This window comes from Schistocerca cancellata, chromosome 3 (assembly GCF_023864275.1).
Source record: "Schistocerca cancellata isolate TAMUIC-IGC-003103 chromosome 3, iqSchCanc2.1, whole genome shotgun sequence".
Lineage (NCBI taxonomy): Eukaryota > Metazoa > Arthropoda > Insecta > Orthoptera > Acrididae > Schistocerca > Schistocerca cancellata.
In genome coordinates this window covers 559,392,024-559,418,419 of record NC_064628.1, presented here as the reverse complement: position 1 = coordinate 559,418,419, position 26,396 = coordinate 559,392,024, and the positions used below count along the sequence as shown (strand labels likewise).

General features: G+C 44.0%; 1 protein-coding gene across 1 annotated transcript in view; it reads right to left on the bottom strand.

The window, feature by feature from the left end:
• LOC126176800 (pro-corazonin-like) overlaps window positions 1–26,396 on the bottom strand; it is a 51,414-nt gene that overhangs the window by 15,922 nt on the left and 9,096 nt on the right. The gene's annotated exons all lie outside the window — the stretch shown is intronic.

Below are 26,396 nucleotides of genomic sequence, written 5' to 3'. Positions count from 1 at the left end.
GACGTTGGGTGTAAGTGCTACTCCGAGATGAAGAGGTGTACACGGGAGAATATTCATGGCGGGCCGCTTCAAGTAAGTCACAATATTTTGAAAAAAGCAACTCAGAACCGGGAAAGAACGCAGCTGTTATTTCTAACTTGAGGAAATAATCATTCTGGGCGGTATACTGTCCACTGACGGATTATCTGAAATAGAGTAAGTGAACTTACTGTTTCCGCTTGCTCCTCCATTAGCCGCCGCCTTCATTGTAGGCAACTTGTTTTACATTGCAGCTATGCGGGCACCTTACATTCAGGGAATTACATATAGCTTGAGCGCGCTTCGTGACAAGCAGAACTCACTTCCAACAGCTCACCGTTTTTCGTGCCGACTTGTATCATAAAAACTGAACATAACGATCACTGTTCACACACACACACATATAAAAGATCTATTATTGGCCACAATCCTGAATTTAGCTATTACCCCTATCATTATAACGCTCTTTCCGGCTTTTGCTGCAGTCGTGATCCTCCGTAGCGGTTTTTTGTATAATAACCATATAAATCTATTCGTGAAGGACGTTTTTGTATAATAACCATATAAATCTATTCGTGAAGGACGCCAAACATATATTTGTAGGTGAATTCTAAGGATCCATGCCACTTGAAAAACAATCGTTCGACCAATTCTTGAGTGCAGCATGTTGGTCTGGAATTGCTCTCATTACTGATTATGCTATTGAAATTGATTTAAGATAGCTTCAATTTAGATGAGACACCATGTTGAATTAACAGAAGAGGGCAGGGAACGTCCAAAGGAAAGCTTTGTCAATGCAAGAGCGCAATAACTGCTCAACAAACTGCGAAGGAGAGGCACTATGCTTCGCTAAAAGCCCTACCTGCGAAATTCTGAAAAGCTGTTATTCCACGACGGTTAGAGAAAGATATATCTCGCGTAATGACGACGAAGAATAACTCCGGCATATAATATGGTACTGAAAATGTAGGCTTACCGCACACCACATCCCTGTAGGATTGGAATGGGATAAAATTATTCTGATACCCTCTCTGCGACGTTCATGGCGTATTATGCTGTTTCAGAGTATGCTTCATTGAGATGTAATATCTTGGGCAGGAGTCACGCATTTGCACCGTGATGAGACACGTGCTCTTACCTTATAAGTTAATAACGCTTTCCCTTGTCTTTCCCTTGGTGGGTGAAAATAGTATGAGGCCATAGCAATAGACACATCACATTACCTTGCAAGAAAGGATTGCTTTTCCAGACTTCCAACGGTCTGACGAAGAAGGAGCAGAGGCTCCTGCTAAGTTCACGAAAGACAGAGACTACATTAACTTTGGCGCTCGTGGGGTGTGAACTTACAATGCTGACGAAAAAATGAAATACCTAGAAGACATGGTCTTACGTCAATGTTACTTCATACAGGTACACACCAACAGTGGACAGGAAAATGATTTACAGTTCTCTGTGACAGGTAGAACGGCCACCAGAGTGTATTACCGTCGCTCGTGTTTAGTGTTCTGACCAGACGTAGTAGTGTGTATAAGGGGCGTGAACAACGACCATGTTGTTGTTGTTGTGGTCTTCAGTCCTGAGACTGGTTTGATGCAGCTCTCCATGCTACTCTATCCTGTGCAAGCTTCTTCATCTCCCAGTACCTACTGCAACCTACATCCTTCTGAATCTGCTTAGTGTATTGATCCCTTGGTCTCCCTCTACGATTTTTATCCTCCACGCTGCCCTCCAATGCTAAATTTGTGATCCCTCGATGCCTCAGAACATGTCCTACCAACCGATCCCTTCTTCTAGTCAAGTTGTGCCACAAACTTCTCTTCTCCCCAATCCTATTCAATACCTCCTCATTAGTTACGTGATCTACCCATCTAATCTTCAGCATTCTTCTGAAGCACCACATTTCGAAAGCTTCTATTCTCTTCTTGTCCAAACTAGTTATCGTCCATGTTTCACTTCCATACATGGCTACACTCCATACAAATACTTTCAGAAACGACTTCCTGACACCTAAATCTATATTCGATGTTAACAAATTTCTCTTCTTGAGAAACGCTTTCCTTGCCATTGCCAGTCTACATTTTATATCCTCTCTACTTCGACCATCATCGGATATTTTACTCCCTAAATAGCAAAACTCCTTTACTACTTTAAGTGTCTCATTTCCTAATCTAATTCCCTCAGCATCACCCGACTTAATTTGACTACATTCCATTATCCTTGTTTTGCTTTTGTTGATGTTCATCTTATATCCTCCTTTCAAGACACTGTCCATTCCGTTCAACTGCTCTTCCAAGTCCTTTGCTGTCTCTGACAGAATTACAATGTCATCGGCGAACCTCAAGGTTTTTACTTCTTCTCCATGAATTTTAATACCTACTCCGAATTTTTCTTTTGTTTCCTTTACTGCTTGCTCAATATACAGATTGAATAACATTGGGGAGAGGCTACAACCCTGTCTTACTCCCTTCCCAACCACTGCTTCCCTTTCATGTCCCTCGACTCTTATAACTGCCATCTGGTTTCTGTACAAATTGTAAATACCCTTTCGCTCCCTGTATTTTACCCCTGCCACCTTCAGAATTTGAAAGAGAGTATTCCAGTCAACATTGTCAAAAGCTTTCTCTATGTCTACAAATGCTAGAAACGTAGGTTTGCCTTTTCTTAATCTTTCTTCCAAGATAAGTCGTAAGGTCAGTATTGCCTCACGTGTTCCAACATTTCTACGGAATCCAAACTGATCTTCCCCGAGGTCGGATTCTACCAGTTTTTCCATTCGTCTGTAAAGAATTCGCGTTAGTATTTTGCAGCTGTGACTTATTAAACTGATAGTTCGGTAATTTTCACATCTGTCAACACCTGCTTTCTTTGGGATTGGAATTATTATATTCTTCTTAAAGTCTGAGGGTATTTCGCCTGTCTCATACATCGTGCTCATCAGATGGTAGAGTTTTGTCATGACTGGCTCTCCTGAGGCCATCAGTAGTTCTAATGGAATGTTGTCTACTCCCGGGGCCTTGTTTTGACTCAGGTCTTTCAGTGCTCTGTCAAACTCTTCACGCAGTATCGTATCTCCCATTTCATCTTCATCTATATCCTCTTCCATTTCCATAATATTGTCCTCAAGAACATCGCCCTTGTATAGACCCTCTATATACTCCTTCCACCTTTCTGCTTTCCCTTCTTTGCTTAGAACTGGGTTTCCATCTGAGCTCTTGATGTTCATACAAGTGGTTCTCTTATCTCCAAAGGTCTCTTTAATTTTCCTGTAGGCAATATCTATCTTACCCCTAGTGAGACAAGCCTCTACATCCTTACATTTGTCCTCTAGCCATCCCTGCTTAGCCATTTTGCACTTTCTGTCGATTTCATTTTTGAGACGTTTGTATTCCTTTTTGCCTGCTTCATTTACTGCATTTTTATATTTTCTCCTTTCATCAATTAAATTCAATATTTCTTCTGTTACCCAAGGATTTCTATTAGCCCGCGTCTTTTTACCTACTTGATCGTCTGCTGCCTTCACTACTTCATCCCTCAGAGCTACCCATTCTTCTTCTACTGTATTTTCTTCCCCCATTCCTGTCAATTGTTCCCTAATGCTCTCCCTGAAACACTCTACAACCTCTGGTTCTTTCAGTTTATCCAGGTCCCATCTCCTTAAATTCCCACCTTTTTGCAGTTTCTTCAGTTTCAGTCTGCAGTTCATAACCAATAGATTGTGGTCAGAATCTACATCTGCCCCAGGAAATGTCTTACAATTTAAAACCTGGTTCCTAAATCTCTGTCTTACCATTATATAATCTATCTGAAACCTGTCAGTATCTCCAGGCTTCTTCCATGTATACAGCCTCCTTTCATGATTCTTGAACCAAGTGTTAGCTATGATTAAGTTATGCTCTGTGCAAAATTCTACAAGGCGGCTTCCTCTTTCATTCCTTCCCCCCAATCCATATTCACCTACTATGTTTCCTTCTCTCCCTTTTCCTACTGACGAATTCCAGTCACCCATCACTATTAAATTTTCGTCTCCCTTCACTACCTGAATAATTTCTTTTATCTCGTCATACATTTCGTCTATTTCTTCATCATCTGCAGAGCTAGTTGGCATATAAACTTGTACTACTGTAGTAGGCATGGGCTTTGTGTCTATCTTGGCCACAATAATGCGTTCACTATGCTGTTTGTAGTAGCTAATCCGCACTCCTATTTTTTTATTCATTATTAAACCTACTCCTGCATTACCCCTATTTGATTTTGTATTTATAACCCTGTAATCACCTGACCAAAAGTCTTGTTCCTCCTGCCACCGAACTTCACTAATTCCCACTATATCTAACTTTAACCTATCCATTTCCCTTTTTAAATTTTCTAACCTACCTGCCCGATTAAGTGATCTGACATTCCACGCTCCGATCCGTAGAACACCAGTTTTCTTTCTCCTGATAACGACGTCCTCCTGAGTAGTCCCCGCCCGGAGATCCGAATGGGGGACTATTTTACCTCCGGAATATTTTACCCAAGAGGACGCCATCATCATTTAATCATACAGTAGAGCTGCATGTCCTCGGGAAAAATTACGGCTGTAGTTTCCCCTTGCTTTCAGCCGTTCGCAGTACCAGCACAGCAAGGCCATTTTGGTTAATGTTACAAGGCCAGATCAGTCAATCATCCAGACTGTTGCCCCTGCAACTACTGAAAAGGCTGCTGCCCCTCTTCAGGAACCACATGTTTGTCTGGCTTCTCAACAGATACCCCTCCGTTGTGGTTGCACCTACGGTACGGCCATCTGTATCGCTGAGGCACGCAAGCCTCCCCACCATCGGCAAGGTCCATGGTTCATGGGGGGAGGACAACGACCATATGTCGAGTGATCGCTGTGAAGGACGCGGAGATGCTGCGTACTCCCGTGAGGCAGCGTAATCAGCACCTAACAGAGTTCGAAAGGGAATTCATTGTAGGTCTCAAATTGTCCGGCTGGTCGAGTCCAAAGTCGGATTGCATAGGAACGTGAGGAGCAGGCATACTCGTCGTCACAATCAGCTTCTGTTTTAGCGGTGCCGTGGCCGGGAAGCATGGATTGGTGATGGCTGACATCGCATTGTGTCGAACGATGAATCGCCTTCCTGCGCTAACCCAGATGGCGGCTACCTGGGGAGAGTTTGCGTTCTTCCAGTGTTTTGGAAAAGCACAGTGGTGTTACTCCAGTCGTCATGGTGTGGGAAGACACGTGTCTCTATGACCTGTCTGCGTGATGTTGAGATGATCGCGTTGCCAGCATGATCCCCAGATCTAAAGTCTGAAAGCACTTGAGTGGAGCCAACTGGGACATCAGCTCCGTCTCCGTGCCAGTGCCGAAGATATCAAGGACCAGTTACAACAGTTATGTGTCAGCTTGCCTCCGGAGAGGATGCAATGGCTTTATGGCACCCTTTCCAACCGAATTAGTGTACGCACCTAGGCCAGAGGTGGTGTGACGTCATACTGAACAGTGGAATCGTACTACCAAGTTTCTCGAAAATTTTACTAGTTATTGCGATCACTGAAACAACGTCACATACCATATCAAACTGTAATGTTTCACTTTGTTTCTTCCTCCCCTGCTGGGCGTTTTGGTTTTTTTGTTCTTTGGTCAGGCAGTGTACTAGGTGTGATCGCGCACCTGTGAACATTGAAGATTATTGTTCAGAGGAATATTCGTATCTTGAGTAAGGCTACTGTATCATTTTCGGGGAACTTGTCAATTAGCCATCTGAAATGAGTCAGAATGGAATGGTTTTATTCCCAGAGTAGCTGTATGGGCTGTCGTTCTACTCAACAAAATACATTGGAAGTCTAAATCATTAGTTAAAAGATCATTTCCGACTGCAATCTAGCGCACTTCTTTAAAGCAATCAGTGTAGCGTCAAAGATGAGCGATCAATGATCCGCTGACCACAGGTTGTATAATCTGACAAGGGGCATTGTATGAAGAATCGAGGTGTCTGCAAATTACTATTCTGCACTGCGTATGCCCACTTGCCGACAGACCACGTGAACTGTAAAACTGTTGCAAGCAGCCACAACCTCATGTACCTGGCAGTAGTGTCATACGGAATCATTTTACAGAAAGCGTCGCATCTGCACCTTCCAAAATACACCGTCCAGTAGCAAGCCGAGCCCTTTACCAGATGTGATTTTCGCAATTTCTCATACAGCTTATGTCTACTACGTCTTCGAACAGTAGTAGCATTTCTATTAATGGAAGGGATTTTATGACGTGACTACACTACGTCGTTCCAAATCATGCAGAGCATACTACACATACAGACAACTAATATAGCCACAAAATTGGAGGTGCACAACTCTCCGGCTTTCCCACTACGTTGTATCATCTGGAGTGAACACAGCATTCTCTTTAAGCCTTGCGCCCTTCAACCACAATGGGTCGCATTCGTTATGGCGATGGTTCAGATCTCAGTCGTCCACTTAAGGCAAACCCCAGGTCGATTTCTTTTAAAGGATCCGACCAATTTTCTTCCCAAACCTTCCTCCATCTTTGTTTGTGCTCCGCCTACGACGGACAAAATTTATAGATACGCTATCTGAGAAAACTCTCCTTACATCCTTGTGTAAGGCGAGGGCAGGAAGTATTGTGCTTTCAATAGAGAAGCTGTAACGGCAACTTGGGTCGGTCAGCAGAGCTCAGTGACTTCGAACGTGGACTAGTCACTGGATGCCACCTGAGTAACAAATCCATCGTGAATGTTTCAAACCTTCTAAAGCTGCCATGACAGCTTTGTTTGTTACATACTGTCCTTATACATCCGATCACCAAGATCTTCATGGCAATTTGATTACGGATTCTTCCCGAATAAAGTCACTGGTTTATGAACTGATGGCTTCTTATTTAGTGATGAAAACAGCGATTGTGCAGTAATCTGCAATATTGTCGCACTCTTCTTGCGTCACAATTACAAGTTAATTTTATGTTGTGAGTTTAAATATTGTAGCAATGTATCAAATCGTCTAGTGCTTTTGTCATTATATCATCTCGATTAATAGTCTGACTGAGGCGAAAATGATCATTAGTGAAGGTGTCAGACTGGTATTCCGGAGGAGTAGGATACAGATCTGCCTCTGGCCAGCTGTGGGTTCCCTGCACAGTTTTGGTATGACTTCTAAAGCAGTCCCTCAGCTCGTTTTCTTTCCTGTAGTTGTCCAGGTGAGACAGTGGCCCTGTCTCTGGTGTTCTGAATGTCAACGTCGCTAACCTTCGTTCTTTGGTTCGCTGAACTCTTTTGACACGAAGCAATGTCTGGCCCGTTTGCTTCTGAGAAGAGGTACGCCACCTCGCAGTGGAGCGAGGCAGCTACTGCGTCTCCCTATTACTGGCGCCAGTGAAGCGGAACTGTGAACAGAGAATCACGCGTCGCTGTCAGCGAACGCACCGGCGACCCCAAGGATACTGCGAAACGGCGCGGCCCGGGGGTGAGCTTGACGTTTGTGGAAGCGCTGGTCACATGCACGAACGGACGCGAGCACACGCCCTTACTGGCCGCATAGAAAGAGAAAGGAAGAAGGTAAGGCGAAACCAGGCACCTACCAGCCGACTGTCAACACGGCGAACCGTTCGTAACTAAAGCACGACAGACAATGAAGACGAAGAATTCTAACGCGGGCGAGAAGCCATTGACATCAAAAACATTATGACGCTTGTAGCACAGTATTTGCAGCACAGTACTGAAGATGAGGTGCAATTAAACCACCAACCATTAAAATTTTACGAGGGATTGTCAAATGAAATCTCAAATTTTTTATTCTTTTTTTTTTGTTGAACAAAAGTGGACCATAAGTGTATCATCCTTCGACACCTTCGTCGTAATCTCCCTGTCCTTCAAGACACTTCCTCCAGCGCGAAGAAGCGCACGGATTACCCCGAAAACAAAAAAACAAAAAAATCTTTTGGGCGTCTGCAGACCTACTCGTTCACAGCCTGCTTCACCTCTTCATTGGAACGAAATTTCTTTCCTCCCATCACCCTTTTAAGTGTTCAAACTGTAAGTAGGCTGTTTAGGTTTTTATATTGGTAACGCCACGTAGCGCTCTGAAAATCACTGGCTGTGCTGTGTGCAGTCTGTGGCTGGTTTGCATTGTTGTTGACCATTGTAGTGTTGGGCAGCTGGACGTTAATAGCGCGTAGCGTTGCGCAGTTTGAGGTGAGCCGCCAGCAGTGGTGGATGTGGGGCGAGAAATGGCGGAGTTTTGAAATTTGTAAGACTGGATGTCATGAACTGCTATATATATTATGACTTTTGAACACTATTAAGGTAAATACATTGTTTGTTCTCTATCAAAATCTTCCATTTGCTAACTATACCTATCAGTAGTTAGTGCCTTCAGTAGTTTGAATCTTTTATTGAGCTGGCAGTAGTGGCGCTCGCTGTATTGCAGTAGCTTGAGTAACGAAGATTTTTGTGAGGTAAGTGATTTGTGAAAGGTATAGTTTAATGTTAGTCAGGGCCATTCTTTTGTAGGGATTATTGAAAGTCAGATTCCGTTGCGCTAAAAATATTGTGTGTCAGTTTAAGCATAGTCTTGTACAATTTTTCCAAAGGGACGTTTCAAAACATGTGGTAATCACTCGGTGCGATGTCTGGCGAGTATGGTGAATGTGGCAGAGTATCATCTACGTCTACATTTACATTTACATTTATACTCCGCAAGCCACCCAACGGTGTGTGACGGAGGGCACTTTACGTGCCACTGTCATTACCTCCCTTTCCTGTTCCAGTCGCGTATGGTTCGCGGGAAGAGCGACTGCCGGAAAACCTTCGTGCGCGCTCGAATCTCTCTAATTTTACATTCGTGATCTCCTCGGGAGGTATAAGTAGGGGGAAGGTCATCGATGGGCAGTAGGAGGCCAAGAATTGTCGTGTTGCAAAATGACACCTGGAGTCAGAAGTACACGTCATTTTGATCTTATTGCAGCTAAGCTGACTTTTTTAATACGAGAGTGGTTGATAAGTCTGGTAACATTCCATAAAAGCCGGCCGCGGTGGTCTAGTGATTCTAGGCGCTCAGTCCGGAACCGCGCGACTGCTACGGTCGCAGGTTCGAATCCTGCCTCGGGCATGGATGTTTGTGATGTCCTTAGGTTAGTTAGGTTTAAGTAGTTCTAAGTTCTAGGGGACTGATGACCTTAGAAGTTAAGTCCCATAGTGCTCAGAGCCATTTGAGCCATTCCATAAAAGAATGGAACATTTTTGTTGTTCCTTCATGGTTGGTAAGCTTCATTATTCCAAGGATCGTATAAAGAATTTCAACCATTTACAGCACACAGTTCATTGTTGATAGCCGCCTAAATTGATCAATGTGTCGACTGCGATCGAAAATGGTGAAAACTGAGTTTCTGTCTGTTACTAAACATTTTCATTTGAATTCTTTGACTACCATACAAATTAGAACAGAAGTGGAAGAAGTTCACATAGACTCTGCGCCATCATTGAAGACCTTTTAAATTGGTATGAATGAATTTAAACGTGGCCAGACAAGCACCAAAGACGAAGAGAGCTCCGGCCGTCGAATTGAGGTCATCACAAAGAAAACCAGTGACGAAATCCATGATACGGTATTGCAAGACCGCCAAGTAAACCAGTATGAGACTGTAGGCATCCCAACTGAGCGAGTGCATTATATCCTGCACGGAGAATTGGCTATGAAGAAGCTGTGTGCGTGGTGGATGGCGCGATTTCTCACAGTTGACGAAATGCGCATCCGGCAAAACATTTCAACACAGTGTCTGTCGATGTTTGATCGCAGTCCACAAGGCTTTTTGCGCCGATTTATGACCATTGATGAAACCTGGAGCTATCATTACACACCAGAGTCAAGGCGTCAGTCAAAACAATGGCCAAAGGCTGGTGAAAGTCCACCGAAGAAGCCAGAAACCACTTTGTCAGCTGGTAAAGTGACTTGTTTCATTTTTTTAATTGCCGAGGAATAATCCTCATATATTACTTGGATGAAAGCAGAACTATAACTGGTCCCTATTATGCTTCATTACTGGATCATCTGAAACTTGCGTTGGTGAAAAAAGCGCAAGGTTGGCACGCAAAAAAGTACTCTTTCACCAGGATAATGCACCATCCCACACATCAACGATAACAATGCCGAAAGTGCATGAACTGGGCTATGAATTGGTTCTTCATCCATCCTGTTCACAAAACATAGCCTCAAGTGACTTCTTCCTGTCCACCAACTTGAAACTTTGGGTAGCTGGGAAAAAATTTTCATCGAATGAGGAAGTGATAGTTGCAGTCAACGAGTAGTTTGCAAAGTTTGACAAAACCTATTTTCTCCGATGGGATGAAAATGCTGGAGGATCACTGGACCAAGAGTATTTCCCTCAAAGAAGAATGTGTTGAGAAGCAATGTAAGTTGTTTACGAAACAAACAATTTTACTCCACTCATACACCTGCTGCAGTGATACACATGCATCCCATACTGGACCTACATTCGACGATGTATTTCCATTGGTTTCGTACCTCAATTGCTCAGAAAACGTGTTACAGACGCTGTTCTTCCCTGCAGATGGCTGCATCCAGAACTTCTTGGCCCTTGGTGATCAAAAATGGCGCCTTTCCTTGTTTGCTCTCTTTGTTTCGGGCTGGTTGTGGTGTACCCAGTTTTCGTCTTCTGTAAAGACTTCCGCGAAGAAGCTTCTGCTTAAAATCGCCGCTAAAGCCCACAGACGTCAATACGCCGCTCTTTCAGTTCTGAAGGGAACTGACGTGGCACACGTCTTGCAGACACTTCGCAAAACTTAAGCACTTCATGAATCATGTGAAGTGCTGAGTCATGATTAAGTGTTTAGATCTGCGGCTGTTTCATCCACCCTAGACTGCGATTTTCCATCACTATGGTTTCAAATGCTGCAATAGACTATGGTGTCACAACGCGGCTAGCCTGAGCCGCGCGCTGAGCGTCTGTCCATGAAGTCACGCCATTTCCGAAGTTTCTACTCCACTCATACACTTGCTACAGTGATAGACATGCATCACCATACTGGACCTTCATTCGCCGATAGATTTCAATAGATTTCGTACCTTCATTGCTCAGAAAACGTGTGGCAGACGCTGTTCTTCCATGGTACATATCGTTAGAGGGGCAGCCATTTTGAACTGCTTAGTGTCCGCGTTACGCTTGTATGTCACTACGTTTACATGGGGGCTCCCAAAACCGAATTTCGTAAACCGATTTCCCAATACCGCTCTGGGTGGTCATGTAAACACTTCAAAATCGATTCTGGAAATCCGCTTATGATTGCCGGTTTTCCAAATCCTCATCGATTTTCGCTATCATGTAAACGCAATCGGTTTTGAAATGTGCTTGGGCTGTCTGGTTTCGTCTTGTTTTTAAAAATTTTCGGCTAATGTGGAAGGAGTGGCTTTTAGTACAGTAAAGGACAAGTAGAAATATTAGATTGAAGCTGTTTACATCTCGTCTAACTGAACAGAAATAGCGATTGTGCTGACTAAATCATAAATTGTATAGAGTGTTTTCCAGGCGCCGTATTTAACTGGGCTAGAAAATCCGCTTCAGACCTTAACATGTAAACATGACAGCGAAAAACGGTTTCCGAAATTCTGTTCTCGTCTTTCGGAAGATGTGTTGTATGTAAACGTAGTGTATAGGGCATTCCTTACGTAGTTGGTAACAGTACTGCCAACTTAGGCCAAGCAATGGTGCGAAATTACATTTTTAATTACATTTTTAAGGTTTTCATTTCACTCCTCACGTAGAACCAGGAAAGATACCAAATAACGAAATTTTGCTTCTTGTGCGAATAAACTACAATAGTGATCAAATGTTTAGTTGGTTTGGAGAAACACGCGGGCACCAGATTAAGCGCCCTTCTGGCAGCAACACTGGCTCTAATGACCTTGGGTGTTGAGTCGAACTGAACTCGGTTGACATGCTGGGTACATCATCCCAAGCTATTTCAGCTCTATGTCAGAGTACATCAATTACGGCGGCTGGCGAATGGTGTACACCAACTTCTCGGCAACTCATGACCAGATGTTTTCAGTGGGTGAGGGATCTATAGAGAACATGATGGCCAAGACAAAATTCGTATATCCTCCATATTTAGGTAAGTCAGGACAGCATGGGCCATATAACATGGTTTCGTATTATCTTACTGAAATACAGGGCACAGACACCAGTCTTAACGTGTCATAAATGTAACGGCTGTTGTCTAAATTACAGCCAAGTGAACCAGAGGAGGTCATCCTGTGTAGCCAGTAACATTCCCCTTCCATAACACTAGGTGCTGCGCCCACACGACGATGACGAATGGTCTAGCAACGTTCGTTCTCCTCGAATCCTTAACTAATTGCGCAAAAGCGTGAAATGAAGTGTTCATTTCAAAAATAAAAGTGGTCTAGGCTGGACAGTAGCTTCCCTCATGAAACTGACAGCGGTTGTGGTCCTATATACACAAAAGACTATTGAAATTATTAATAACTGCACGTAGTTCCAAATAACTTTTAACTGATGAATTCCATCTAGTGGATACTTCTTGAATTAATTTGAGATCTGATTCGCTTCTTAGCTCTCCATGTTCTACTACACATCGTTTACAGACGTGTTAACTTACGTAATTCGAAGTACCATTTCCGGCAATTTCAAAGCGCTTGAGAAGATTGGAACCCACAACCTTCTGCACGAAAATGGAAATGTAGAGCATACAATGGAATTAAGATAACAGAGGAATACCTAATGTGCTTCTGTCTGCAGATGATATTGTTATTAACGAGAGGAATGAAGATGACCTCTAAAGATCAATATACCAGCTGAAAGAAATACACAAAAAATAGAACTTAAAAGATTCTGATATTAAAGCGAAAATAACGTTATTCCGAGAAAAGTATCCAGTGAGATTAAAAATTGTTTTAGATATTTCCGTTTTATTTGTTCTGTGATATAAGTTTTGATTTTACTCTCATATTTAAAATAAAATACACGATTCCAAGCTGCCTGTGGTACCATTAGCAAAACAAAGAGATCATCATGACATTCTATACACTGATGCCGATTCCTGTGCTATCCTATTACAGAACAAATAAATAAAATAAAATAAAATTCAAACGACAGAGATGAGGTTCGTAAGGAGGACGAAGGGCTCCACAAGAAGAGACGAAGATATTAGAACAGAATTAAATATTTTCAACGTAAATGAAAAAATTCAAAAGTATCATGAAGACTGGAAGTTCCAAATGAGATCTTAAAATACAAGCGGACTGGGAAAGCGATCTTGGAAGACCAGGGAGAAGACGCAAATGAGTTTATCAGTGAGTTTCGAACTGACAATAGCCTAATCCTTGAAAGGAAGATGATGATGGTGAATTTTAGCAGTTAAAAAAAACTTCCAAGCAATACTACTTGACACCTAGAAACCATAAACCGAACGAACGATAAAACACATGAGTCCAGGCTTAGCTACAACTACAGTCAATGTTCCTACATTAGTTCGTTCAAAGATATTGTATAACACACACTTCCAAGACGCATTAGCATGACTATGGGCTATAGAAACTGCCACAGACTTGTTTCCAGCTCTTGAAACGACACAAAGAATGGTTAATTTCTTCATAACTTCCTTGTGTTTTTCAATATGTTTGTATTTTACATATAGATGGTCGTAAAAGGTTACGTATCATTGGGAAACAATATTTGTACAGCTATAAACTCTCGCAGATGATGTGGGGACTATCTGTTTAGCCTTAAGTTGTCTGAAGATGACCTAAAAAGCCGAAAGATGTTTGACAGTGAACTCTAAAATATTATTGTGGTACATCAACACTGTGTATTTCACTTTTTAATACGCTCATTTTTTTTATATTTAAGTCACTGTGCTACATGGTGATCTGTAAATGGTCAGCACGTAGCTATACGTAAAAATAATGTACACTTAGGTTCTTAACTGACTCTCTCTATACAATTTCAAAAGAAATAGTCAGTGAAGTATGGATTGTGGATATAGCTCAATAACCACTAAGAATTAGCCGCGTAGCTGATCCTATCTAGTCATAATATACCGTATTGACATGGTTTCCGCAGCAGATCAACGGTGAAAGCCTGGAATGGAGAATATCAACCTTTTTTCTTTTTTTTAAGCAAGACTTTTTATCTCTTAAAATAACTGCAGGAAGTGACAGAAGAGGGTGACGGGGAAAAGAACAACAAACAAGGGTTTTATTTTGAGAGGGGGAACGGTTATAGGAAAAAACTGAGCAGCGGTTAGGAAAAAAAATTGCCTGTAACAACGAAACACGATGAAGGGCTTTGTGAGGCGTTGAACGTGTCGCCCCTTCAAAGGCGTGGAGCCGATGCGGGGGTGTTCTTAGGCGAGGAAAGCCGCAGGGCGCCCGACTCCCGAGCCAGCTGTGTTCTCTGTGCCGACGGCCGCAACACGCTTACCACCGCAGTATCTTTAAGGGATATCTTCGCATCGTAGAATCGTACCTAACCTACGCCAGTAGCTATAGAAGATAACTATTTGGTAAAAGAACAAAAATTAGGCAGTTCCACTGCCGCAAGTACGCTGTTCTGCAAAACTTGAGAACGAGACAGATAAAATAACACAATACATTAACAACTCAGTGGGAATAAATAAAAGTGCGACAGCATTTTGCCTGATATCTCTCAGTCATGCACAGAAATCTGGACGTCACATGGCGTAAGTTCAGCGTGACTACAGCTCAAAATGGGCCTGGCCCCTCAAAGCGAGGCAGTTGAAGGAACGGGAAAAGACAGAATGTGTGTGTGTGTGTGTGTGTGTGTGTGTGTGTGTGTGTGTGTGTGTGTGTGTCCGTCAGCGAGCACTGTGATGGTGTTCTTGATTACAACATGACCTGGAGATAGCTGTATCACTTCACAGGGGAAAGAATCATTTAGAAACTGGAAGAAGGACGGAGCGTGACGAGATTAGCCCATGAGTTTGGTATTGCCCGCAGCATTGCTCATGTGCACAGAAAGCATTCCAAACCACAGACACTGCTGCCCGAAGGAGAGGAGGTGGTCGACTGCGGTCAACAACAAGAACAGGTGACCACTACATTGTGCAACAGGCAAGAACGGATCCACACCAAACAGAGAGTGCAATTAAAAACCACATTTAACAGGCTGTAAGGGTCCCAGTCGCATGCTCCACAGTGCCACGACCACTGGATGGGTGGGGGTCCCACTGCCCGATGACGAGTGCGTTGTGTTCCATTAACGCATGCCCGTCAGTGGCATCGTTTGCATTGGAACCAAAAGTGTAGGAACTGGATCAGTGAGGCACGGGGTCACGTGCTCAGTTCGGATGAGGCCAGATTCAGTTTGAGTAGTGATTCTGGAGGTACCCTCATATGACGAGAGGTGGGAACACGTGAAGTATCCAGGAACATTGTCGGGCATGATCGTTTGGGTGGTCCAATTGTTGTGGTGTGGGGAGGCAAACTGGTAAATGAACGAACTGGTCTCTACATCTTTGAACACGGTACACGCGCTTTTGTGACTTTGGACTCCTTCCCCAGGAACGATTTTTCAGGGGAGCATTCGACCTTGATTCCATTTTTATGGATGACAATGTGTGACAGCATCGAAGAGCGCTGGTGGAGGTGCTCTCGGAACGCGAAGATATTCGGCGAATGGACAGCAGTGCCCATTCCCCTATCGAAGACGTGTGGGATGCACTACGGAGGCAAATTGCGGTACGTCCACATGCACCAAAGACCGTACAGCAGTTGTGAACTGCACTGGTGAGGAGCGGAACTAATGGCTCTGAGCACTAAGGGACTTAACTTCTGAGGTCATCAATCCCCTGCAACTTAGAGCTACTTAAACCTAACTAACGTAAGGACATCACACACATCCATGCCCGAGGCAGGATTCGAACCTGCGACCGTAGCGGTCACGCATTTCCAGACTGTAGCGCCTAGAACCACTCGGTCACTCCGGCCGAGGAACGAAACGCCCTACCACGAGAACTCCTCACCAACCTTGTGGCCAGCATGGGAGGACGTTGCAGAGCATGCATTGCCGTCTGTGGTGATCACACACTCTGTTAAGAACCTTGTCCCGCTATTTGTAATGTCCAAAGGACCGCTATGAATCGCGATAAAGTGAATGTAATTATTGTTTTTGAATAAAAGTGTCATTTGTGTTCGTCCCAATGCATATGTCTTTCTGTTGCCTTCTGTACTACAGTGTAGCAGTTCTTTCTACACGTGTGGTCCAAGTTCCATAGAGCTACGTTACTTGGCAGTGACATACCGTGCGAAAGTTAGTTTCACCCTTAATTTTTGCATATCAGAGTACTTCAGAAAGCCACTTTTATTAGCATTTACACTCACGAAGATGAGGGGAAGGTCAGGCGCAGTTACGCACCACTTTAGAGCGAGATAACATGAAACCAAAAGCTGCCCAACGGAGACGGCCACGTTCATTGCAAAGGGCGAGCTTTTAGCATTCCACACAATCCGCGCGATCGACTAAAAAGAGGCGAGCGCTGCGAACACTTTGGCGCTGCAGCTAATTCGATGAGTACGGGCGGTGCGAGGTGGAGGAGCTGATGGAAACGAGGGGCAGCCGCCTCGGGCGCGCATTATCCCCACCGGCGTGTTTGCGAAAGAGATTCGGCGGCGGAGAGCGCGCGAGAAAGCCCGAATATTAACACGGGGAGGGGATGGGGAAGGCTGGCGCCTGCTGCTGATTCTCTCGGCACCTCGCAGGGCCGGAGCGGTTTACTCACACTGGAGTCTGTACACCAGCACCGACGATAACGTGCCACCTCGATGGCCAGTACGTGTGGCAAACACTAGACACGATGTTTCAAAAAGAATGACCTGATTTCAAAATTCCGTACTTGTTGAAAAAAGAAACATACTACAAACATAGGGTACGTTGCAAAATACTCTTAAAATCTTAAAGTTATTACAAACGCTCTACGTGTCCACCGGCAGCAGCACGAACAACATCTAGACGATAGCTAATTCGTCATAAAATTTATACAATATATCTCCTTTTACAGAAGTTATGGCAGCTGTTATTCTGTTCATCGCTTTTTCTATATCACGAGGTAAAGAGGAGATGAACACACTTTCCTTTACATATCCCCACAAGAAACAATCGCATGGAGTCATGTTTGGCGATCTTGGGAGCTAAGAACACAGAGCAGGGTCTCAGGTTCCCACGCATCCTATCCAGCGTTGAGGCACAGTGTCATTGACAAACTGACGTATGTTGTTGTGCCAGTGTGGTGGAGCTCCATCCTGTTGGAAAATGTCATCGGAATCCTCCTGAAGTTGTAGAAAAAGCCAGTTCTGGAGAATTTGAAGATAGTTCATTCCAGTCACGGTGTTTCCCTAAAAAAAAAGGGACCCTACAATATTTCAAGAGAAATGGCACAAAAAACGTTCACTTTAGGTGAGTCTCTTTCGTGCTCAATAGTTTCATGAGGGTTCTCGAGGCCCAAATGCGTACGAAAAGCACGCTGTACTGAAATCACGGACTCACTCTTTGCGAACTGCAGCACACAAAACGCCTTCCGTCCTTCCGTTGAGTGAAATCCATCTTACTCTTGACAGACTTCAAACTGAGGAAACGCATTGACTGACATCTAAAGGAGATTTTCAGAAACTCGAGGCCACGCCCATTCAAACAAGACACATTTCCTTGCCGGCGCGTCCCATACTTCGTCATTCATACGGTTCAAAATCAGCTCATTCTTTTCGAAACATCTTTTGTTTTAAAGTGTTGTTTCTCCCCACCAGTACTCCTTGCAATGCCATTGGCCTGGCCCTTAGGAATCCCAATTACTTTATATAGAATTCTCTAGGTTGAGCACACACACAGTATTCTCGAAGAAACGACTTAACCTTTACTGCGTGGCTTTGCATTTCCGCCCTGATTCTCGTGATATCGCCCATCAGTCTTAATGGCGGGTCTCTGGCATTAGACGGCGAGTTTCATTTGGATTTACACTGATGAGCCAAAACATTATGACCACTGCCCACAGCCAGAGTTGTAGTCGCGTGACGCGTTACAATATGGTCCGGAAGTATTCAGTACTTGAGCTCCATCTACATCTAAATAGATATTTCGCAAGCCACCGTACGGTGCTTGGAGGAGCGTACCCTGTACCACTACTGGTCATTTCCTTTCCTGTTCCACTCGAAAAAATTGAACGAGGGAAAAACGACTATCTGTGTGCCTCCGTACGGGCCCTAATTTCCCGTGTCAATGGAAGAAGATTCCTCAGGCTAGACTTGTGGATTCTATGCCATCCAGGTGCTCCGCATTAATACACTCCTGGAAATTGAAATAAGAACACCGTGAATTCATTGTCCCAGGAAGGGGAAACTTTATTGACACATTCCTGGGGTCAGATACATCACATGATTACACTGACAGAACCACAGGCACATAGACACAGGCAACAGAGCATGCACAATGTCGGCACTAGTACAGTGTATATCCACCTTTCGCAGCAATGCAGGCTGCTATTCTCCCATGGAGACGATCGTAGAGATGCTGGATGCAGTCCTGTGGAACGGCTTGCCATGCCATTTCCACCTGGCGCCTCAGTTGGACCAGCGTTCATGCTGGACGTGCAGACCGCGTGAGACGACGCTTCATCCAGTCCCAAACATGCTCAATGAGGGACAGATCCGTAGATCTTGCTGGCCAGGGTAGTTGACTTACACCTTCTAGAGCACGTTGGGTGGCACGGGATACATGCGGACGTGCATTGTCCTGTTGGAACAGCAAGTTCCCTAGCCGGTCTAGGAATGGTAGAACGATGGGTTCGATGACGGTTTGGATGTACCGTGCACTATTCAGTGTCCCCTCGACGATCACCAGTGGTGTACGGCCAGTGTAGGAGATCGCTCCCCACACCATGATGCCGGGTGTTGGCCCTGTGTGCCTCGGTCGTATGCAGTCCTGATTGTGGCGCTCACCTGCACGGCGCCAAACACGCATACGACCATCATTGGCACCAAGGCAGAAGCGACTCTCATCGCTGAAGACGACACGTCTCCATTCGTCCCTCCATTCACGCCTGTCGCGACACCACTGGAGGCGGGCTGCACGATGTTGGGGTGTGAGCGGAAGACGGCCTAACGGTGTGCGGGACCGTAGCCCAGCTTCATGGAGACGGTTGCGAATGGTCCTCACCGATACCCCAGGAGCAACAGTGTCCCTAATTTGCTGGGAAGTGGCGGTGCGATCCCCTACGGCACTGCGTAGGATCCTACGGTCTTGGCGTGCATCCGTGCGTCGCTGCGGTCCGGTCCCAGGTCGACGGGCACGTGCACCTTCCGCCGACCACTGGCGACAACATCGATGTACTGTGGAGACCTCACGCCCCACGTGTTGAGCAATTCGGCGGTACGTCCACCCGGCCTCCCGCATGCCCACTATACGCCCTCGCTCAAAGTCCGTCAACTGCACATACGGTTCACGTCCACGCTGTCACGGCATGCTACCAGTGTTAAAGACTGCGATGGAGCTCCGTATGCCACGGCAAACTGGCTGACACTGACGGCGGCGGTGCACAAATGCTGCGCAGCTAGTGCCATTCGACGGCCAACACCGCGGTTCCTGGTGTGTCCGCTGTGCCGTGCGTGTGATCATTGCTTGTACAGCCCTCTCGCAGTGTCCGGAGCAAGTATGGTGAGTCTGACACACCGGTGTCAGTGTGTTCTTTTTTCCATTTCCAGGAGTGTACATGCAAAGGGTGAAGATTTCATTATTGTTTTTTACTCTGTTTACTTTTAATAAATTACGTTTGAGCCTATGTAATTTCTTTCATTCGCGTTTTATCGTTGATGCAAAAATTAGATTTATGTAATATGTGTAAGGAAATAAAGTACACATTATAAAGATTTTGTAATTAAGTTCTTTCACTTAAATTTTCTCCTAAATAATTTGTTTTCCGAATGTATTATATCTGCAAAATACTTTTGAGTGATACTGTATAAGCGCAGCAAAGACGAATGAGCAATCATTCTAGCGACGATACAGTCAGAAAATAAGGATATCTACTGACGTAAAAGACTTTGACAAAGGGCAGATTGTCATAGTTTCGGGACTGGGAAAGATCATCTCGGAAACAGCGAAGCTGATCAGTTATTTGTGTTTTAGTGTCGTGGACATATATAGACAGTGCTTGAAGGACGGCCGAATCACGACCAGGCACGTCGTACGTCCATGCCTCACTTATTACTGCATGCCGAGGTCGGAATCTTGCCGTTCTGTTGTTGTCAGCTACTGGACTTACGGACAAGCTATAATGGACAAGTTTTGGCAGGCTTCCCCTGTGTTCCACCGGGGGTTGAACTGCACAATAACCTTGGGTCCGGTGTGGGGCGGCGGTGGGGTGGGTGGACTGCTGTGGCCTGTTGTGGAGTTGTGAACCACTGAGGGCTATGGCGGATCGAAGTCTCAAGGTCCCCGTTTTAATACATACATACATACGTCCTTGTGATCGGGATTTACAAGTTTGGAATTACCTAAAAGGAAACATGACACAGTGTAACCTCCCCACCGATAGTTTACTACAGAAAGCTAGGAAACACATTTTGAACTGTCCACAGAAGACACATTTCTTGACCTTTAGAAACGTCTAAACTCTTTTTATAAGAAATCTGTAACTGTGAAAGAAGAAAAATGGGATGTTTCATAATATAAAATATTTGAGCACACTTTTCACTCAAAATACGTCTCTGTTATGTCCAGTAGCAGTGGAATGGTGAAAAAATTGATTTCCTCTGGTTAAGCCTGGGATAGTTCCTCATCTTCATAATTTGTCGAGATCATACATTGACATCATACCCCTGAAACCTGAGAAACTACAGGATGTTTCAAGCTTGATTTACTCTATCCCTTCGTAGTTTCGTGAATATTTGATCATATTCTAAAGAAATGTGCCATTAATAAAGTGACTACTGGAGAGGAAGTCAGCAAATCCGAAAGTGAAGTTTAGGACAGTGATCAACAGTGACAAGTTTATGAACATATGTGTCTCTCAAAATAAATGGGGCTATTTCATACGTAAAAGAAATGGAATTAGCTGTCCCATGTTACAAGTCAAGGCGTTAAAAACGATACTGATTTCCATTATGATGTGTTGTTTAGTTATGAATGTATGTACAAATAAAAGGAATGTTTATAAACATGTTGAAATTATTAAAAATAATATTTTGCTTGAATATATACTATTTTTCGTAGTTAGATGATATTTGTGATAAAATTAATGTTGTTGAAATCAGAAGGGAGATATCTCAGTCATTATCTGTTACCATTATCTATATTTGCCTTTGTTCTATGATAACAGATTTTGGTGTGCGATTTTATTCTCGCTGGTGAGTATGTAGAAACAAGTATAAGGTTTGGGAATAACACTGTTCAAGTTTATATGGTTTGTTCAATATATCTCAAAACTACAGTTGAGTGACATGTCTCCCTTTTGTTCTCAACACCTCAATTTCCCATATCATTTGATGTATCAACGAGCTATTAACAGTACATTCTGCAGCTGCATGAGCTTGACTCAAACAGTCATTTATTCTAATTTTTCGCACATTTGTCATTTATTCTGATTTTGCGCAGATTAATATGCATCCGTTGTGGACTTAGCATTTCAAACTCGATTTATTTTTGAAAGCACATTAATTTCTTTATGCTTAAAATAAACAGTCATTTGAAATACAAATGCGTGAATACATATTCACTTCTTGTGCACAAAGACAATTGTACCCTACCCAGTTGTGATACTAATCTGAGGAAATAAACTGACCTTAAAGCTTAGAATTGTACTCCTTTTTTTTTCTTTTTTGGTCCTACAACAGTTCAGGTCAGGCGACCCTCATAAAAATATGAATATGACCGATTTCTTTTTGCAAAACTAAATTCTGCTCTCACCGTGATGGTATACCACTGCAAAACAGGCGCTCCTACTTGGAACATGTAATATATGTGGTAACAAATTTACTTCATTCGAATTACTACTAATTAATGATAATTTCTCTCATTTGTGTTTACCACAGTGTTGAGATCACAGAGAAATTCATCTACTGCAACTAGCAGTTTGTTGGTTTAATGTTGCACAAGGCACGCAGTAGCTCGTATAACGTTTCTGTGTTGAGTACTTAAATGTGATAGGTTGTTTGCACACTCTACTGTCGAGCCCCAGCACGTCAAGCTCTCACACACCTCAATGCATAGGGCAAATATTTCACCGCTGTCATGCATACGAACGACTGCTCGATACGAGGACCACACTACAGATGCAGCCTGGTGGGGACAGTATTATGCTATGGGGGACAAAAAAATGTTCAAATGTGTGTGAGTTCTTAAGGGACCAAACTGAAGAGGTCATCGGTCCCTAGACTTACATACTACTTAAACTAACTTACGCTAGGGACAACATGCGCACCCATGCCCGAGGGAGGACTCGAACCTGCGGCGGGAGGGGCAGCGCCGTCAGTGACATGGCTCCTCCTACAGCGCGGCCACTCGATGCGGTTATGGGGAACAATCGCCTGGGTTTCCACAGGACTTGTGGTACTAAACGAAGGCATCATGACTGGTGTGAACCGAGTTAATGTTGTAGTGGCCCTCCAGCATCCCTTCATGCTTGTCTTCCTAACTTCGGTGACATCTTTCACAAGGATAATTGCCTCTGTTAAAAGAGTAGTATTGTGCTTCAGTAGTCCTAGAGGCATGACAATGAACTCAGTGATATCTTCGCGACGAAATTCACCTGTTCTAAACCCAATAGAAAACATGTGAGATAGTATTCGGGGGGGGGGGGGGGGCGGCTAAAACCAAATGGCCTGACCTGTGCTTAGATATCTGATGCCACATACCTCTGGAAACCTATCAAGGACTTACCAAATCGGTGTCACGAAGTATCGCTGCTATATTACTTAAGGAGATGGTCATAATTTTTTGGCTCATCAGTGCAAGTTCCTTTGACAACCCGATTTTCCAACATACCCCAGGATGTTTTTAAAAAAAAGGGTAGCACTTATTTATAGGAGATTATGTCACTAGTCAGTTCTTCACGCCCATGAAAGAGCACATTGGTTGTTGTGTAGCGGAGTAGATGGAGTGCATCTGGTAACAGAAGGTCACATCACCTTGCAAGACCGACAAATGTGTATGTAATTTTTATTTAATTTTCTCGATCGCACAGTTTTTTGATTTGAATTGCCGGTTTCGCCTATGCAATAGCCATCTTCGGACTCTCTTATTCTGCTGAACAGGAACAACTCATTCTAGTACTCTACTTAATCAGTAATATCAGGACACCGTCATGTATTGCCGAATCGATCACTAGATGTCATGAGAGGCGGATCTGACAGCATAAAAGGAGGCGGGAAGCATTATATTGTTAGTAGAGCAGCAGTAAAAGCAGAATTGGTTGGCTAGGAGCACACAGTGACTCCAGATATGGACTAGTCATTGGATGTCACCTTACTAACAAAACCACCAGGAACATTTTCCGACTCCTAAAGCTGCCCAAGTTGACCGTTGGTGATGTGGTTGTGAAGTGGAAAGTCGAAAGAAGAATGACTGCTACACTAAGATCTGGCGAACAGGTACCTTCAAGCACTGTGAAGAGTCGTATAAAATCGCCTCGTGAGTGCTACGAGCAATCCAGCTAGCACTGTGACAGAGCGCAGGAATTTAAAAAGAGTAGGGTGCAGTGGTCGAACAGCTGCTCATGACAAACAGATTTCTGTAGTCAATATTACTTTGCGCCTCAGGTGGTGTAGAGAGCAACGCAACTGGATAATAAATGAGCTAGGTGATTTGGAGTGATGAATCACGGTCTACCTTGTGACGATCCGATGGTAGGATTCGGGTGTGGAGAATGCCAGGAAACTTTACCTGCCATCATGTGCAGCGCCAAAGGTGAAGCATGGAACGGGTGATGTTACGGTGTGGAGACGTTTTTCGTGGTTGGGTGTGTGGCTCCCTTTGTTGCGCTTAAGAAAGCGGTCAATGCGGAACACGTTCTCCAACACTGCGTTCAGTAGAGGAACACGGAGACGACGAATGTTTGTGTCGGCATCACAGTACACTCATTCATAAAGCAGCATCTGTGAGCCGCAGATTTGTGGACAGTAACATTCCTGAAATGGACTGACATTTGCACAGACCCGACCCGAACCCAATGCAATACCTTTGCGATGGTTAGAACGTCGACTTCTCTTCAGATCCTGGCGTTTAACATCAACACCTTCTCCGGCTGTCATTCCTCCACAGATATCGAGACATCTCAATGAATTTGTCCCCCGGCAGAGTTAAAGCTGTTATAAAGGCAAAAGATGGACACATCACACAGTAATGTTTACTGATAGGTTCCAGATACTTTTGCTCAGATAGTGTGTTTGTAAAAAAAATAATAATTATTATTCTATTAATGCACTTATGTTCCACATCTCCTCCTCAACTACTGGATCGATTTCAACAAAAGCTGATACACATATCACTTACTATCTGGAAACAAGCAATGTGGAGGTAAGAAAAACCTACCTCTATGGGTGGCACTGGGCGTGATAAGGAAGTGACTTAGAAGCATCTGGGGAACGTCCGGGGAAATTTCAACAACTTTTTTTTGTATACACGACTTATTAATTGTATAAGAATATTGTGGGGTTCTATACCTCTACTATATTCAGGGATAGTATGAAAAGCCGTGAAATGTAAAAGTTTTCAGTAACGAGTGGTATTATCGAATCCCAAGTTTTCGGTGCGGCTAGTTTTATTGGTGACAGTAGCCATGACGTTTCACCACTAAGATTGGGGGAGGGGGGGGGGGGTGCTGGGTCGGTGTAGGGCACAATGCCAGTGACAACACGGCATTTCTCTGTAACGCCTGAAGCAATTTCAACGAGCTCGGAGCACGCATAACTTGCTGCATGGAAAAAATACTGCGACAGTAAGACAACCCTAGCACTCATGCGGCTGAGGGTGGAGGCGACAAGGGATTATATAAAATTCACCAAATAAGTTATAAGGAAAATGATAATTTTAGAATCTTGCGCCGTCTTGGGTAAATTTCTGTGGACGTCCATGCCAGGGCAGTCAAATTCTAGTGCTGAAACTATATTTCCCCACCAGTGTTTGAACTGGCTACGTTCAGGTCAAAAGTCAGCGCGATTTGAACTATTCACGGAGGCAGATTTTATAACTCGCGCTCATCTCTGAACTTCACTCTGAGTTCTACTGGTGCACTGTAGGTGCTATCAATAAACAGCAAAAGTAGTTTGTTGTCCCCACAGGCACCGTCCGTCCGTACATCCAAACAGTTCCGAAACTGATTTCATTCCCGACGTGAAAGCCACTTAGCTCAGTAACTACAGGGGCAGATTGAAGTAGCAACTATAAATTACAGGCGTGGATTCGACTAGTTAGTTGTGAGCGGGCAGTGTTAAGTAGCGGCCATCGTGTTTCAGTGTTATGTCGTTATGGAGTGACATCTCTTAATCACCATATTGCAGTGCCTGTGTTACTCCGGATAACGTCACAATGCTCCTTCGGACAAGTATCTGTGTCCGAAAAACATGTCGAAGTTGACCACAAACGGAAGTCTGCGTCTGGCTGTGAGTCATGCAGGGATAACCAAATGGTAAGGCGACCGCTCGCGATAAGCGGGAAATCCGGCTTTGAGTCCCAGTCCGGCACAACTTCTCACTATCGTCATTCCATTATACAGCTGATGGTTGTCCATATCCGCAGTTGCGAGTACATTTCATGTATCTCTTAATCAAATGTTCAAAACATTCCACGAAATGTTTTGAAAAAGTGTGTACAGAATTTGTCATGTCGCGAACTCATTGAAATGCAAGACACGGGCAATTCTTTTCTGGAAAAACAAGGCTCAGTGTTATTACTACGGACATACCACAAAACCACAAAGTACAGAGATTCACGTAACGGCATAATCGACATTCAGTACAATGAGACGAGCGAACTGAACACATCCCAAAGGACTTCGCTCACAGTTTCACATAATTGTACAATTGTTTTATGCCTTGTACTCAAGTTGGGGGGAGGGGGAGACTATGTAGGACACCCGAAGCGTAAACACCATCTTAACTTTTCTATACTTTTTATTTATCCAGTAGTGAAACTTACTGGACTGACGGGGTATGAAAAGGTTCTGATCGAAGGAAATAATTATTTCAGTAATATTATTGCCACTAATGAGTGTTCAGGCAGGTGTGAGACTTACACTATTATGAGAACGTCCGTCCGTTGTTGCTCCCAAACAGTCCTTACAATGCAGTCAGACATAGTGAAAACGAAAAGATCTCCACAATCCTCAGAATTGCTTCAC